Here is a 17,536-nt window from a genome sequence, read left to right as displayed (position 1 = left end):
GGAGAGTATTTTTGTGAAGAGAGCTGATTTTGATTATTCTATTACTATAATAGTAACTGATTGCTGAAGAGCAAATTATAACCAGACTTAGTTGCCTAATATGATATGTATTTGTCCTTTCATGGTGTCTATTGGTCAAAAACTCAGAAATAGGATTCTTAGGCTAGGATCCATGACATGATTCATGGCACTGGGTCTCTGTAGGGCTTATCTTGGACCAGACAATTCACTTATGTAACCAGTGTCTAATGTGTGGCCTCCGCTGGCTGCTCAATAGTATCCTCATAATACAGCAACTGGATTTCCCAAGAGCAATTTGTCCTGATGACCAAAAGAGAAGTGTCAATGTACTTCACATAATTGTCTCCGTAGTTCAACACCATGGCCTCAATATTTTTTCTTTTGGGCACACAAGTCAACTCTGACTCTTTATGGGGAAGAAGGGAATCACTGGAGAGACTGAAAGCAAGAGAAGACATCTAGTGGGGACCTGTTGGAGGTTGGCCACCACATGTACCATCCTGCTTTCCAAAAGTGCATTTGTAATTCACGCTGTTGATAACACATACCAAAAACATTTCTTCCATTTTCTTTATTAACAATTACTAAAATAATAGTATATAAGATACATCTTGGCAGGAAAACTCCAATGATTCTCTCCTCTTATGGCAGAGGAGAATGTTGGCAAGCTGCCGGAATGAAGCCTTGTAGGGTTCTGCAGATTCCCCAAAGGCTTGCAACAGCCAGAGAGCACCGAAGAGAAATCCCAGCTGACTGGAGGAAAATGAGCTTTGTGATATTGTAGCCTTCATTATGCCCACCCTGCAGTGTCCACTTCTGTGATATCCTTGAGAATTAACAGCTTTCCTTCCCAAAAAAAGCGTTCTGCCGGCCATCAAGAGAGTAGATCAGGGATAGAGCCTGGCAAAGTATATTAGGTGTGGTGGGCCGCTTCCCACCGCCCACCGGGCCAGCTTTACCCGAAATAATTACACAGAAATTGTACTCTTTTAATCACTGCCTGGCCCATTGTCTTCAGCCCCTTATTAGCTAACTCTCACATATTAATTAATCCATTTCTAATAATCTGTATATCACCACAAGGTCGTGGCTTACTGGGAAGATTCTAACCCACCTCCATCTCGGAGAGGAGAGTCATGGCGTCTGACTCACTTCCCTTCTTCTCAGCATTCTGTTCTGCCTACTCCGCCTACCTATGTTCTGACCTATCAGGCTAAGCAGTTTCTTTATTAATTAACCAATGAAAGCAACAAATAGAAATAAGACCCACCTACATCAGCAAAGCGCTTTCCCAGAGAGCCGCCCTTATTCCGAGCAGCTGGCTCTCCTTTAGAGGACCAGACTTGCGAGGCTCACTCAAAACTTTTCCTTTGTAAAACCTCTTTTTTCTGGGTATTTGTCCAAAACAATTACAGGAAAGTGATGTAAGCTACGAGATAACTGTTGAGAAAACCAATAAATGAAACAAATGCTAAAGCATAAGCTAAGTAGTGATGCATTATAGGAGCCTCGAAAACCTATGACATATTCCTAAGACCTTAGAGAATAAGTGCACACCTTGGACTGTGCAGTTGTCAGGAATGGGGGTAGCCCAAAACTATTGCCTTTGACTGAGACATCTGAAAAGGTCTTTTCATGATGAAAAAAAGTTTGAGAAAATAGGAGTAGGGTTAAGCAGCTCAACACAAGAAATGTTGTGTGTGGTAGGGCCACAGCTAACATCACACTCAACAGTGATGACTGTGCACTGTTTCTTCTCTGAGGTCAGCAGCAGACAAGGATGCCAGCCTTACCACTTCCACTCAGCTGGAAAGGCTACCAACAGAAAGAAGGAAAAGCTTCCAAATTAGGCATGCAGAAGCAAAAATGCCTCTAAAGAGCCTGCCAGAAGGCTAGAGTTAACAAATTAAAGCCAAAATTTGCAGAATATAAAATCAAAACACAAAATGTGAGGCATATCTACGTACAAAACTATTCAAAAACAAAATTATGAAAACTACTGTACTTATAATAACTACAACAGCATACCAAACATGGAGGAAGATATTTGAATAAGTATCTGTAAGGTCTACAAAGTGGAAATTATAACTCTACAATTAAATAAGTTAAAGACAAAAGAAATAAGACATAAGTACATAGAAAGATAGTTAACAGCCATGGATCAGAAGAAATGGGGTTTTTTGGGTTTTTTTTAAATTTTTATTGCTTTATAAATAATACCATTCAAAATTTCCACTCCCTCCCCTCCTACCATTTCCCTCTCACTCCCCCTCTCCCCCTCACTCTCACCCTCCAGTCCTAAGAGAGGGAAGGGTACCCTGCCCTGTGGGAAGTCCAAGGCCCTCCCCCCCTCCATCCAGACCTAGAAAGGTGTGCATCCAAACAGACTAGGATCCCAAAAAGCCAGTACATGCAGTAGAGACAATTCCCAGTACCATTATCATTGTCTTCTTAGTCAGCCCTATTGTCAGCCACATTAAGAGAGTCCAGTTTGATCACATGTTTGTTCAGTCCCAGTCCAGCTTGCTTTGGTGAGCTCCCATTAGATCAGGCACACTGTCTCAGTGGGTGGATCAATCCTTCATGGTCCTGACTTCCTTGTACATATTTTCCCTCCTGTTCTTTGAGATACCATCTTACACATGTCAGAATGGCTAAAATCAAAAACACCAATGATAACCTATGTTGGAGAGGATGTGGAGTAAGGGGAACACTCATCCATTGCTGGTGGGAATGCAAACTTGTGCAACCACTTTGGAAATCGGTGTGGTGATTTCTCAGAAAATTGGGAGTCAACCTACCTCAGGATACAGCAATACCACTCTTAGGAATATATCCAAAAGATGCACAATCATACTGCAAAAGCATTTGTTCAACTATGTTCATAGCAGCATTATTTGTAATAGCCTGAACCTGGAAACAACCTAGATGCCCCTCAATGGAAGAATGGATAAAAAAAAGTGTGACACATATATACATTAGAGTACTACTCAGCAGTAAAAAACAATGACTGTAGTAAGAGGACACAGGCTGCGTCCTGCTGCTGGGCTAGTTTAACACCCGAAATAACCACAAAGAAATTGAATTAATTTAATTACTGCCTGGCCCATTATATCTAGCCTCTTCTTGGCCAACTCTCACATCCTGATCTAACCCATTTCTGTTCATCTGTGTATCACCACGAGGTCGTGGCTTACCGGGAAAGATTCAGCTTCTCTGACCTGGTGACTTCACAGCGACTCTCTCTGTCTGCCTTCCTCCTCCCAGCATTCAGTTCTGTCTTCCCACCTATCTAAGTATTGCCTTATCAAAAGGCCAAAGCAGTTTCTTTATTTAACCAATGAAAGCAACACAAATAGAAAAGGGCCTCCTACACCAAATGACATCTTGAATTTTGCATGCAAATGGATGGAAATAGAAAACACTACCCTGAGTGAGATAACCCAGACCCAAAAATATGAATATGGTATGTACTTATTCATTAGTAAATTCTAGCCATAAACAAAGTACATTGAGCCTATAGTATGTGATCCTAGCGAAGCTAAGTAAAAAGGTGAACCCCTCCACAAAAAAAAGCATATATAGATCCTCCTGGAAATTGGAAGCAGACAAGATTGCCAGGCAAAAGTTGGGAGCATGGAGGTGAGGTGGGGTGGGGGGAAGGGGAAAGGGGGTAGAGAAGGGAGAAGGAAAGGACTGGGGAGAGCTTGGGGGAGTGGGATGGTTGAGATGGAGGAGGGGCAGATATGGGAGCAGGGAAGAAGATATCTTAATTAAGGAAGCCATTTTAGGTTTGGCAAGAGACTTGGCTCTAGTGGGGTCCCCAGGTGTCCACAGGGATGTCCCCAGACAGGTCCTTGGGCAGTAGAGGAGAGGGTGCCTGAACTGGTCTTCTCCCATAGTCACACTGATGACGATCTCGAATATCACCATAGAACCTTCATCCGGTGATGGATGGAGATAGAGACAGAGACTCACATTGGAACAATGGACTGAGCTCCCAAGGGCCAGTTGAAGAGCAGAAGGAGGGAAATGTTTTTCTGTAAAACTGCTTTAAATGATCTACAGATTCAATGTAATCCAAGTAGAATGCCAACCACATTTCTCATGAAATAGAAAACACAACTACAATACATATAAAATCAAAAAGACCCCAAATAGATGAATCAATATTGAACAAGGAGATAAAAGCTCTATCTGTTACACTGCTTAATTTGAAAAATACATAGTAATGTCACCTATTATTAGTGGATTAGTGCTAATCTGTGTCTTTAATTCCAATACTGTACTTTTATGAAACTGGGTGCACCAGAGCTTGGTGTATTGTATATATATTTAGGTTTGGATTGTATGTCTTTGGTAACTGTCCCCTTGATTAGAATGAACTGATCATCTGTATTTCTTCTGGTTACTTTTAGTTTGAAGTCTCTTTTGCTAGATATAAGAATAATAACATCTGCCTGCATCCCAATTCCATTTCTTTGGAATACATCTTTATGTTCTTTCACTTTTATGTAGTACCTATCTTTCAAGTTAAGAGGAGTTTCTTAGAGACAATATAAAGACAGATTTTGCTTCTCAACTCAATCAACTAGCTTGCATTTTAAGATGGAAGAGGTGAAGCCATTAATGTTATTGAAAGCTGTTGATGTCAGACATTGTTTTGTTTTGCTGTTTGTGTTTTTAGTTTCCTTCTTGCTTCAATAGTCATGTCTTCATTGGTTTTCCATCAAGAGTCTCCTCACTGTACTTAGTCTTCTCTTCGGTCTGAAACATTCAAGAAATTAGGGATCGGAAAAGAACAACTTAATACTATTTCTTCCTTTTCAGTCTTTAAAACACTACTTAAAAATAAAGATCCTGTAAACCACCAAAGCTTCTTAGAGACAGCAACTGCACTCTTACCTGTAAGGCACTCAGAATTGCTGTTACAAGTATCATAGGCAGGCAGAATTGTGCCCATGGTGAATCTGGTCACTTTTATGTCAGATAAGTAGCCATCAGATGCCAGCTTTAAAAAAATCTTTTAAGCTTTCTCTGTCTAATCCCAGTTATTTTCTGTGACATTTTAAGATTCTTCTCTCATATATAACATTCCAAACACAGCTTCCTCTCCTTTCCCTCCTCTAGTTCCCCACCTCCTCTTTCCACTCCAGAACCTCCCTCCCCATCCATCTATCCTCTGAAAAGAGCAGGCCTCCCAGGCACTTCAACCAATCGTGGCATATCAAGATACTGTAAGACCAGGCAGGTACCATCACATCAAGGTCAGTCAAGTCAACCCTGTGGGAGGCAAGTAGACAAAAGAGTCAGAGACAACTCCCCTCCACCCCTGCTTCAGTTAGGAATTCCACAAGAATACCAAGCTATTCAGCCGTAACATATATACAGGAGATCTAGGTCAGACCCTCACAGGCTCTCTGATTTCTGTGAGCCCCCATGAATTCTGGTCAGTTGAATCTGTGGACCATGCTTTCATGGTGCCCATGATCGCTTTGGTTTCTCAGATCTTTCCTCCCCACTTCTCTGCAGAATTCCTTGATGTTTGGCTGGGGGTCTCTGCATCAGTTTCCATCAGCTGGTGGTCTCTCAGGTCTCTAGGATAATTACTCTGCTAGACTCCAGCCCAAAGGACTCTCTGAAGAAAGAACAAACTATAGATTGAGGCCTTGCCTAGTTATAAGAGATGGCTGACTAAGGTTCCATGTTCCCCATTTGGGTTACTGAGTTTTTCAGTTGCATCTTCATTTCTGTTTGAGTTTTCTTTGATATTTCTGTTTCTTTATTGAATTCAGTTTTCAAGTCCTGGATTTTCTCCATCAATTCATTCATCTTTATATTTGTATTTTCTTGGTAATTCTTCAGGCATTTACTACTATTCTCTTTAAGTTCATTGAACTATTTGTGTCTTCTTCTAACTCCTTGAATTATTTGATGAGGTTTATGGTTGTTATTTTGAGTTCTGCATCCTCTAATTCATTTAGATAATTCTCAGTGGAGAAAATTTCTGTAACAATGATGTATTTGGGGGAAATATACTGTCTTGGCCTTTTTCATTATTTGTGTTTTTGTGATGAGACCTGGTTATGTGGACTTCTTTCTTTGTTTATGTGCCTAGTCTAAGATTTTAAGCTTGCAAACTATAGCACAAATAATAGAAACCTAAAAGCAGATATTGAGGTTCAAACTGAAGATGAGAAAAGTAAAGCAACCAAGCCACTAGAGAACTCTTACCTCTATGAAATTTTCAGATTGGAAAGAGAGCCATTCCTGTCTCATCCTGCTTTAAAATCCTCTCTTGTGCTGGAATTAAAGGCGTGTGCCACCACTGCCATGCCTCTATAGCTAACTAGTGTGGCTGCTGGCATTAAAGGTGTGTGCCACTGTTGATTGAGGTTTCGGTCCTACCCTATCCTGTAGCCATTCAATCCTAAACAACCACACAGAGGCTTAATTATAAACTTATTGGCATATTAGATCAGGATTTCTTATTAACTAATTCTTACATTAACCCAAAATTCTTTGTCTGTGTTAGCTGCATGGCTTGGTACTTTTTATCAGTGAGGCATTCTCTTCTTGCTTCCTCTCTGTCTGGGTTATGACTGTAGACTGAACCTTTCCTATTCCCAGAATTCTCCTGTTCTGATCACCCCATCTATACTTCCTGCCTGGCTACTGGCCAACCAGCCTTTTATTAAACAATAATAAATGACAAATCTTTACAGGGTATAAGACCATGGTCCCACAGCACCACCACCCCTTTTTTAAAAAGACAAGAACTATGAATCCTCTAAATAGTTAATCTTATGACCTCAGATAAGGGTAGATTTCACACTTCATCTAAAAGAGAGAGAGAGAGAGAGAGAGAGAGAGAGAGAGAGAAACTTCTTTTCTATCATAAAGAGACATTACAGAAATGCCTAACTAATCAAATGTGGAGAACAACTAATGGTAGATTCTCAACCCCAAAGGATACATCTACAACACAACCTTACACTTAAGACTTAGGGAACATTTGCAATTTGGAAGGAGAGTCAGAAAGATAATTAGAACCGGAGGACTAGATGGTCCTGTGAGATTGTGCATTCTACCTTTGACAGGGAAGCTACACCCATAAAAACTTAAATATAAGACTGCCTGAAGAAAAACCGAAAAATTATAACAATAGTTGACATCCCACTGCAGATGATGAAATCAAATGGGACTACCACCCTCTATGAAGATCTACAAGCAATCATCAACTGCTGAGAGAGGGAGAATCAGTCTTTCCCAGGGATGTGCCCTCCTAATCAGTTTTTCAATACTAAGTGGTCATCTCTGGGAACATACAGGCAGTGCTGAACTGATTCAGAAGGGCTAATGAATATACTTGTTTACTTATATGTATACAAGACTATGGTGGCTAAAGAAGAGGGAGTGGAAGGAATAAGAGAGAGTAGAAGAAGGGGTATGTGATATAATTATATTTGAGCTTTTAAAATATTGATGAAGCTTTGAGAACCAAGATATATTGTACTTCCATAATACCAGATGTATAGACTGGTAGGACCAAGTAGAAATTATCAAAGTAAAGCATTTGTGTTCAACTGGTTTTCAGTAATGATGCCAGGAACACATGAAGGGGGAAAGACTATGTTCCACAGAGAATGACACTGGTGGAAGTGGGTGTGATGAAGAAAGAAATCAGTCCTCTTTCTCCCATCAAAGACGCAAGGAAACTCAAAATGCATTAAAAATTTAGATGGAAGACTTAAAATTGTAAAACTACCAAAATAAAACAAAGCACTCTCCATGAGATTTGTCTAGGTGAGAAATTTTTCAGTATGGTCTTAGAAGCACAAGTAACAAAAACAAAAACAGACACATGGGATATATCAACATAGGAAATGTTTCTGCCGATCAAAACAAAAACACACGGGGATATCAACCTAGGAAGTGCTTCTGCCTATCAATCAAAACAATAAAGTAAGGAAACAACCGATAAGATGTAAAAATACTTGTAAACCAAAATCTGATTATTTTTTACAAAGGCATTATTATCAGGGACTAGAGATTGCTCAGTGGTTAAAATCACAGCCTGATCCTTCAGAGGACCCCAGATCAGTTCCTAGCACACTGGGAACCATAAATTTAAAAAATATCAATTTAGATACACAAGTAAAAAAGTGAATAAATGAAAATTTGATGACTTCGAAACTGCTGGTTTTCTGGAGTATTTCCAACAAATATATGAAATATGAAAAGGAGCAAGAAAGAAAGTCTCACGTACAGTAAACATTACAAACCATGAAATCATTCCTGAGGAATTACTGTGAGTGAGTGTACCACATGAAGATGTGACATAAAAGCTGCATTAAATAGGACCAGTGAGCTGAAGTCCAGAAGCTAAGTGATAAATAGTAATGAACATCCAGAATGTCAAAATTGGATCATACAGAAATCTGAGAAAAAGCAAAAACTTCAAGGAAAATTTCATCAGCAGTGTGAAAACAGTCACAAGATCAATCACATTCAAAGCACGGATGTTGCAAACCAAGTCTTAATAAACTGAAAATCTCGATGAAACCACACAAGTTTCCCAACTGCACTGGAGAAAACAAGAAGGCAGTCAGTAATAGGCAAAGTTTCAAAATAACTTAGGGATCTTAAAAAATCAAAAGGAAGTTTAGAGATTTTGAAACAAATTAAAATGCAATGGGTACATACCTAAGGATATTTTAAAACCAGTGATGAGAAGGGTGTTAGCAACAATAAACTGTACTCAGAAAGAAGAGAGAAACAAAACACATAGTCTGGCTTGGTGCCTTAGAAAGGAAAGAACAAAGTCAATTCAAACTTAGCAGAAGGAAGGACTCAAGCTGAAACAGGAAATGGTGAAGGAGAAGATTAGAGAGTAAAGAATGTGTAGGGAAGATCAATGGAACTGAGTTTCTTTTTTGTGGAAGGACAAATTAAATTCATCATTTTCACTTATAAAGATAGATATTCAAATCAATAGAATAAGAAGTTAGATAGAAAACATTACCACTAATATCACAGAAATACCAATAATCCTGAGACAACTATGAATCAATATTTGCCAACAAATCAGATCACATGGAAGGAACTGATAAACTCTTAGAAATGCACAAGGTACAAAGATGAAGTAATCAATTAATAGAAAGTTTAAAGAGAGCAATAATGAGCACCAGACTGAAAAATCAAAAAATTCCTCAACAAGAAAGCCCAGGCCCAGATGTCTCTATTGATTTATTCTCCAAAATATTTAAAAAAGAGTTAGCACCCATCCATCTCTTCCAAATATTTGGAAAGTAGGGAATTCATCCAAATTCAATTCACAAGACTGGCATTATCTTCATACAAAGCTGAAGCACTACAAGAAACAAAACCAAGAGGCCAGTACCCCTTATTATCATAAGTGCAAGAAAGTCAAAAAGATGCTAGAAAAAACAATTTCCATAGCACATTGAGGATCACAATCTTATACATGTGGAATTTACTTCAAGGATGTCAAAAAAGTTCAATAATAATAGTCATTATATTTATTATATAAAAATATTTAGATACATATTACATAAATATATAAATGTATTTAATTATAAAGCACATACTACATCCTTCCAGCATTGTTTTTTTTTTTAAACGACAGGGTTGTTTGGCTGTATGTGTCTTTTGTGGTTACATATGAATATCAATTTTAGGACAGTAATTTTTCTATTTTTGTGAAAAATTGTTATGGAACTTTTATTGGGATCACATTGAATCTATAAATAGCTTTAGGTAAAATGGTTATTTTCACCTTATTAATTCTACCAATCCATGAGCAAGAGATGTCTTTCCATTTTCTAGTGTCTTTCTCTATCTCTATCTTTAGGTGTTTAAAGTTTTCATCAAATAGGTGCTTTATTCTCTTGGTTTTTTTATTGTCTTTTTATTTTCTTTGACTCTATTGTGAATGAAATATGTCCTTGACCTCTTTCTCCATATATTTGTTTTTGGTTATAGTGATGTCTTCTTGGTTAACTGTTCCCTTGATTAGAATGAATTGCCCTACTTCATCTCTTTCTTTTTTTTTTTTAGTAAATTTTATTAAATTATAAAAGTTTCCATTTCCGCCCCCCCTCCCAACACCCTCCCACTCCCCCCACTCCCCCCCTCCTTCCCCTCCGTCCCCCAGGGCAGTCAGGGTTTCCTGCCCTGTGGGAAGCTCCAGCTCCCTCCCCCTCCCTCCAGGTCCAGGAAGGCGAGCGTCCAAACAGACTGGATCCCCAAAATCCAGCATATGCAGAGGAAACAGGTCCCAGTGTCGTAGTCAATGGCTTTTCAGAAAGACCCCGGGCCAGCCACAGTCAGAGAATCCGGCCAAATTCCGAGAATCTGGCTAGATCACGTCCTCGTTCAGTCCCAGTCCGACTGGCCCTGGTAAATTCTCATCAGATCCGTTCCCTTGTATCAGTGGGTGATAGCATCCCTCGCAGTACTGATTTCGTCTTTCATGTTCCTCCTCCTTCCGCTCCCCCTCCGGACCTCGGGGGGGCTCAATCCGTTGCTCCAATGTGGGCCTCCGACTGCATAGCCGTCCTTCGCCAGACGAAGGATCTATGGTGATAAGCAAAATATACATCAGTATGGTCATGGGCCACGGCCGATTCAGGCACCCTCTCCTCTGTCCAGAGAGCAATCTGGGGGATTTCTCCTTGGACCTGGGATGCCATATATAATCATGCATCACTCCACTGACTGCTACCTACTGCAAAAAGGAACTTCTCTGACCAAGGTGAAGAGTAGCCCACATCTATGCCTATAAGCACAAATGTTTAGCAGGGGCTTTGATGCCATAACCATTTAGCAAAATAATACTAGCAGCTTCTATGCTACCACAGTCATAAACTTTTGACCAGGATTACAGTTTGAGGTAGAAATCTCCATCTGTAGAATAGGCATCAAATCCAATAAGAAAGTGGTTAGTTACCCCTCTAACTCTGCCACAATTGCACCAGTAGGCACATCTGGCCTGACAAGTCAGTATTGCAGCATGCAGGGGCTAGGGCTTCCCCAGTAGTCCCCATAGTGCTTTCAAACATCACGATATAAAAGCTAGCTGACATGAAGGAACTTCCCTGGTCAGTGTGAGGCAGACTTCTGTGCTCCTCAATCAAAGTGTGCTGTGCCTTGATATGAGTTTCTGGACCACCTGTGTTGAACTGGTGTTTGAATCTGCTTTTTTGCTTGTTTTTTTGTTTTGTTTTGTTTTGTTTTTTTGTTATTCTGATTGTGCTGGGTTAGGAATAGCTAGGATCTACATGACACTCGGTCCAGTGGCCAGCTGGTGTTGAGTTGTGAGCCTGGGACCTAAGGCAATACTAATTCAGCTAGGGAAAGGCGCAAGCTCTTACCTGCTCAGCAGATGCTTTGCTGTGTTAGCAGAGAGGAGAGTGAACTGGGGTTGATGCATTGTGACTTCTGACCTGAGGAGCAACTGCTCCAGGCACTGCTAAGCCAGAGGGCCTGGGTGGCTCAGCTCAGGTATTAGAGATAAGGCTTCTGACTGGGGAAACCGGAAGATGCTTCACAAGAGTCCTGATGTCAGTAGTTGGAGTTCTAGTGGGTAGACGAGGTAGCCTCTGTTCTTGGTACAGAGCCTTATGGTGCCACGCAGGGGACAGATGGAATCACTTCTGAGTGGCAGGCAGATGCTCCATAGAGACACTCAGATAGTGAAGTTAGAATGCCAGAGTGAAGGATTGGAGCGATGGCTCTGTAGTGAAGATCATTTCCTGGTCTTCTGGAGGACCTGGGCTTGATTTCCATCACCCATGTGGCAGTTAACAAATGTCTGTAACTGCAGTGCCAGAGGATATGATGCCCTCTTCTAGTCTCTACAGGCACTGCATGGATGGGGTGCACAGACATACATGTAGGCAAAACACCTGCGTCCGTAAAATGAAAATAAATAAATCTTGTATTGAAATGCCACTTCCCTGAGCAGTGAGTAGGGGCTCACCCAGGTCGTCACATGGTGGGAATGGAGTACCAGGGGTCAGGGTAGACAAGCACTCTACCCACCAAGCAAGTAAATCACTCTGGGGGTCCTGGATGGTGGACTTCAAGGACTAGAAGGAGGGGAGATTGTGCCTTCCCTAAGATGGACTGGTAGCCCCATAGAAGGGAAAGTAGGGCTCAACTTTCAACGCAAGAGATAGAGTTCTGCAGGGAACAGCTTGAGCCCCAGTCTGGGATGGTGACATTACTGTACCCAAGGAAGGTGAGAGTAAGGGCTTTGCCTGGAAAGACAGCAGTGTGAGACCTGTAAAGTAGAAGACTTCAGCGAGCAATGTGGGCTGTGGGGGTCCTGGGAAGGAGGCATGGTTGGGGTTCGAGATGGGAGAGGAGAATGGGCCTAGCAACAACATGATCATCCAGAGTTCAGAGAATGCTGTGGTGGTGAGGGAGAATTGTTCTGTATTCTGTCAATCATGTATTTTAATAAAACGCTGATTGACCAGGCAGGAAGTACAGGTGGGTCAACCAGACAGGAAGTAGAGGCGGTGCGATGAGAACAGGAATATACTGGGAAGCCGGAAGCTCCCTCTGCCACTCCTGCGCAGACCACCAAAGCTGCAACAATGTAAGCTGACAACTGAAAAAGGTACCAAGCCATATGGCTAACATAGATAAGGATAATGGGGTAACATAAGTTATAAGAGCTAATAAGTAGCCTGACCTAATGGGCCAATCAGTTTTATAACTTATAGAGATCTCTGTGTGATTGATTTTCTCTGGGACTTGCCGGTTGTGGGGTACTGGGCGGGAACAGAAACCCCAACAAGCCAGCCCCCATCTTGCTACACTGTGGGGCTCCCTAGGGAGGGGGAAGAATGAGCCCCACAGGCAGTGTGAGCAGTGGAGAAAGGCAGGAAAGCCAAGAAGTTCTAGATGCCCACCCACTGGAGAATAGGTAAGCCAATTTGGTGTGTAGTGATTGATACCTTAAATTTCTATATAGCCACTGAATAATATGTAAAATTGAAAAAAAGTTTAAATGAGGGTCATAAGTAGCTAATTGCAACACAAATTCTGTCTATTGAGAATAATTTTAATGGTCTTTACACAGAAAAGAATTGGTCACAATAATTGTAGTTACCACTAAGGTGTTCTGTAAAATATTGGTGTCTGCAATAAAAATAAAATATTAAACCATAAACACAGATATTTTACCTGTTAAAATATTCAATATGAGCCACAAACATAAATGTGATACTATAAAACTATTATAGGATACCTGGAAAATTTAAAGGACAGCAACATAAAAACAACCCTCATAAAAAAGGGAAAAATAGGAACACCACTGAAAATGGCAAATATGCATTTCATTAGGGAATTGCTAATCAGAACCATAAGGTACCACTACATCTGTATTATACAATGGCTAATTTAAAGAGAAGCTAACAATACCAAACATTGGTAAGGATTTATATTAACAAGAACTTGCACTTGCACTTGCTGGTGAAAGACCTAAAAGTGAAAACCAGTTTGACGGGTTCTTACAAAGTTAAGCATAATTTCACTACACAGTTGTGCAATGATGATTGTAGATATTTGTGCAATTGAGTGTATGACTTATGTCCACACAAAAACCTGCATAAAGGTAGTTTTAGTAGCTCCAATAATAATCACCAAAAACTGGTATTAACCGAGATGTCCATCAGTAATTCAATGGATGAACAAAGCATGTCATGCCCATGGGAATATGAAAATAAGCTGCCAAAGCCCATGGAGGAATAGGAAAGCACATATTTAGAAGGAGGGAGCCCATTGGTCAGCTAAACACCATGTGACTTCAGCTGTGGCCCAACTTCAGAAAAACAAAGCTGTGTTAAAGAAAATAAATCAATGGTTGCCAGGGATTTGTAAGAAGAAAGGATGACCGGACACACCTGGGGCATTGCTAGTTCAGCGATGCTCATCTGGATAAAGCTGATGGTGACTATGTGCCACACACCACCGTCAAAGCCCACAGAATGCAGTAACAAAGACGGAACCTTAGTTATTGATACTGTATCAAGACTGATGAATCACTTTAGTGCCACATCAATGCCAGATGTTAACACCAGGGGATATGTGTCAATGTGATGTGGACAACACAGGAATCCTCTGTGCTATTTGTAGGATTTTGTAAACCTACACTTTCTCTAATACATCAAGTGCATGATTTTAAAGCCAGCCCAAGAATACTAGTTTACAAGAGCACAGTCTGGCATTTTTCTGAGTAAAGTCTCTCCGCTTCCAGCACTTAAGTCTCACTTCCCTGCATGTAGAATCCCCTGCATGTCACATTCCCTGGGTCACATCTGTGAGAGTTGGGGGTGGGGTGGCAAAAAGGCAGACTTGTCCTCAGACTGCCATCTGCTCTCTGAATGGCACCCCATATGCTGTTGGTGTGCAGAGTTCCCATTGTTGACATTTATGAATTGACTATAATTGTACTGTGATTTCCTTCTTTGCTTGAGTTAATTATGAAGATGTTTAGATTTCCAAGTGGTATTTTTCAAGTGTTACTTATTTCAGCTTCATCACTTGTTTGAGATATGTGAGTTGAATACGGCCCACTTTTTGGATTCTACTGAAACATCTCCCTTGTTGGCAATTCAGTATCTGACCAAATTTTTGGATGTCATGTAGAGTCTAGATATTTTGCATTCTGTACTGTGGAGCTCGGTTTTTCCTATTTGCATTTTTTAGACTGTTTGACTGGAAAGCCTTGAACATTTGCTTTTGTTACATCTCTTTAGTGCTGCATCACTGATTACATCTGAGTTATCAGTAGTCTACGGCCACTTGTGTTGTAGCCTTTATCACTTTGTCACACGGGATGCAGCTAGCTCTGAATTTGATTGGTATCATGCAGTATATCTTAATAAAGGCCTTTAAAATCATACTAGTTGTTTGATATGCCCCGACCACTGCTTTAATTATAAATTTCAATACCATTTGGTTTTATTGGTTTCTATTCTGAATAGAATGATCTATTCTTAGACCATGGGGAAGTTATTTGTTTTAATTAAAGAGATCAAGCCATTTATATTTACAGTGGGAAACAGTGCATCGTATTATTCCAGTACCTCATTGCCACTGTTTCCTTTGAAGTTTTGCTCTTTGAGTGTTTGCTTCAGAAGCAATTATTTATTGTGGGAAGCTGAAAAAATATTTTCCCAGGTCATCTGTACCCTAATCCTGGGAACTTACGCCTGCTTCCCACCAGATGTGACAAAAAGAGGATTGGCATGTGTGACTAAGGATTGGAAATTAGTTCAGGAAATCCTAAAATGTAATCATAAGAGGAAAATACAGACCTGACACACAACAAAAGGGAGGACCCTGTAGCATTGGGCATGGGATTGCAATGTAGACCATGAGGGTAGGTGCTGGCAGCTAATGGTGCTCAGACCCTGGGGATGGATTCTCCCCTAGAGTCAGCAGAAGAGGCACAGCCTGCTAGCATCTTGGTATGGGGCTGGTAGAATTGTTCTATCCTTCTGATCTCCAGAACTGTGAGAGAATGAGCTGACATTTAAGCCATGAAACTGGTAGCTACAGTAACCACAGAAGAAAGAGGAATTCATTTTTATCCATTTTAAGTTCACTGCATTATAACTTACCTTTCTTTTTAAGAAACATCTCTATCAAAGGCAGATAGAGAACTATCTAAATATCAAAGCGGGGACTTACCAACACCTCTCTTTTACACTCTCCCCTCACTCCACTCCCCAGATTCTTCCCTGGAATGTTTTATCATTATAGTACTATCGTGTAAGCATTTTGTATTTTGATGCCTTTCTTCCACGGCATTGTTATGTTATCCCTTCTTCTTAATTTTGAAATAGTTCTTATTCAGCTGGTGTTTCCTCTTGAGGACTTTGGCAGGAGGTGTGGGGTGTTATATTTCTTTCCTTCGTACTTTTCCAAAAAAAGCTGTTCTGTGCATTGGCACCAAACTGAAATTTACAAGATTCTTGGATCACAACTTTTCTTTCAAAACCCTGAACACATTTTCTGGCATTTGCTTTTTTATGGAGAAGCATAATTTGCAATGTATTTCTCGTGGCTATGCTTCTTTCATCTGCAGCACCTAGATGCGTGAAGATGTTTCAGCCACGAAGTTGAATACTCCTTTTGGTTGTGTCTCAACGCTAATCTTGCCTTTGTGAATATTGCCTGCAGCCCTGAAAATCTATTTTGGGTCACTTTTCCTCCCGTCCCAGATTCTGAACCGTGTTACCACCTCACTCAAGATAGCACAGATGTTCAAGACTCTTAGAAACTACTCAACACGGTCTTCTTCCCTGCTGTCCCCCTTCCCATACTTCGATGCCACCTTCTTGGCACTGTGTGGTCACCCAGATGGTTCTAAATCCATGGTTTACACACAGAAACAGCAGCCTCGAAGGAGGCCTTCATTGCTTTTACTATTTTTCTTTAAACTTAATCAAACTCGTTCAGTTTCTCCCTTGGATACTCTTTGCACACATGCACTAAGATTTCTCTTGATGTGCCAAAGGGGAGGGAGCGGCAGTTCCTGATCGTTCTTTACAGCCCTCTCCCTGCAACATTAGAGCTGGAGTGTATTTGTGGTTATGTTATAGAGATAAAAAAATAAGGAATTATACAGATGGTCTCCGACTTCTGATCACCCAGTCTGTGATTTTTAGACTGAGTGATAGGACACCCTGATGATCACGGTTCTCTGGTTCATTACCACAGCCACCGCAGCACAGGAGCTAGCCCACTCTGTAGTATGAGACAGGCTGTGCGTGAGATGGTTTTGCCTAATTGGAGGCTCATATAGGTACTCTCAACATGTATGAAGCAGGGTAAGCTACGATGTTCACAGAATTAGTATTGTCAAATGCTTTATCCCATGACCGCATTTCAGGTCGCAATAGCTTTAATTGAACAGCAGAAGCAACTATCATGGGTTGATCTACTATAGTTGGTTATAATGCGACTATATTTTGTTTGCTCTACAGAAAGAACAACAAAGTTACAAACTCCAAACAAATGTGATAAACAAAGGGAAAGCCAGACTCTCAGCCCACACTCCTATTGTCTGTGGCCCCTATATTGGATCCACAGAAGGAAATGTCTCATTGACTTCAGTTACTCAGAATATTTTCACTGAGATCGGACTCCCTGACGTATTTAATCTAGATATATTCTAAATATGAGCCTGTCACAGAAGAGATGTTAACTTGTATCCCAATTTCTTCCTCTACAGAGAATGGAGCTAAGACTGTGCCCGAGGGATTGAGAGGGTGTGGATGAAGTTATTCAAAGGAGAGTCAGAGGAGGGAAGCAAGGCTCAGAAGCTTAGGCCTCACACAGCTCTGCCAGAGCCCCGGAGGAAGGGATGAGCTCTCTGAGGGTGATGCTGGGGTAAATGACTGAGCAACATGCAGACTGCAGGGAACCAGAACCCTTCTGTTACCTCTCAGCTCCTCTCATTAATAAAAAGCAA

At 40.8% G+C, this 17,536-nt stretch overlaps 1 protein-coding gene across 2 annotated transcripts in view; it reads left to right on the top strand.

Annotated features, from left to right (window-relative positions):
• Npsr1 (neuropeptide S receptor 1) overlaps positions 1–17,536 on the top strand; it is a 192,138-nt gene that overhangs the window by 147,133 nt on the left and 27,469 nt on the right. The gene's annotated exons all lie outside the window — the stretch shown is intronic.

This window comes from Myodes glareolus, chromosome 4 (assembly GCF_982192425.1).
Source record: "Myodes glareolus chromosome 4, mMyoGla1.1, whole genome shotgun sequence".
Lineage (NCBI taxonomy): Eukaryota > Metazoa > Chordata > Mammalia > Rodentia > Cricetidae > Myodes > Myodes glareolus.
Note: the sequence above shows the minus strand (reverse complement) of the source record. Positions and strands in the feature narration are given on the sequence as shown.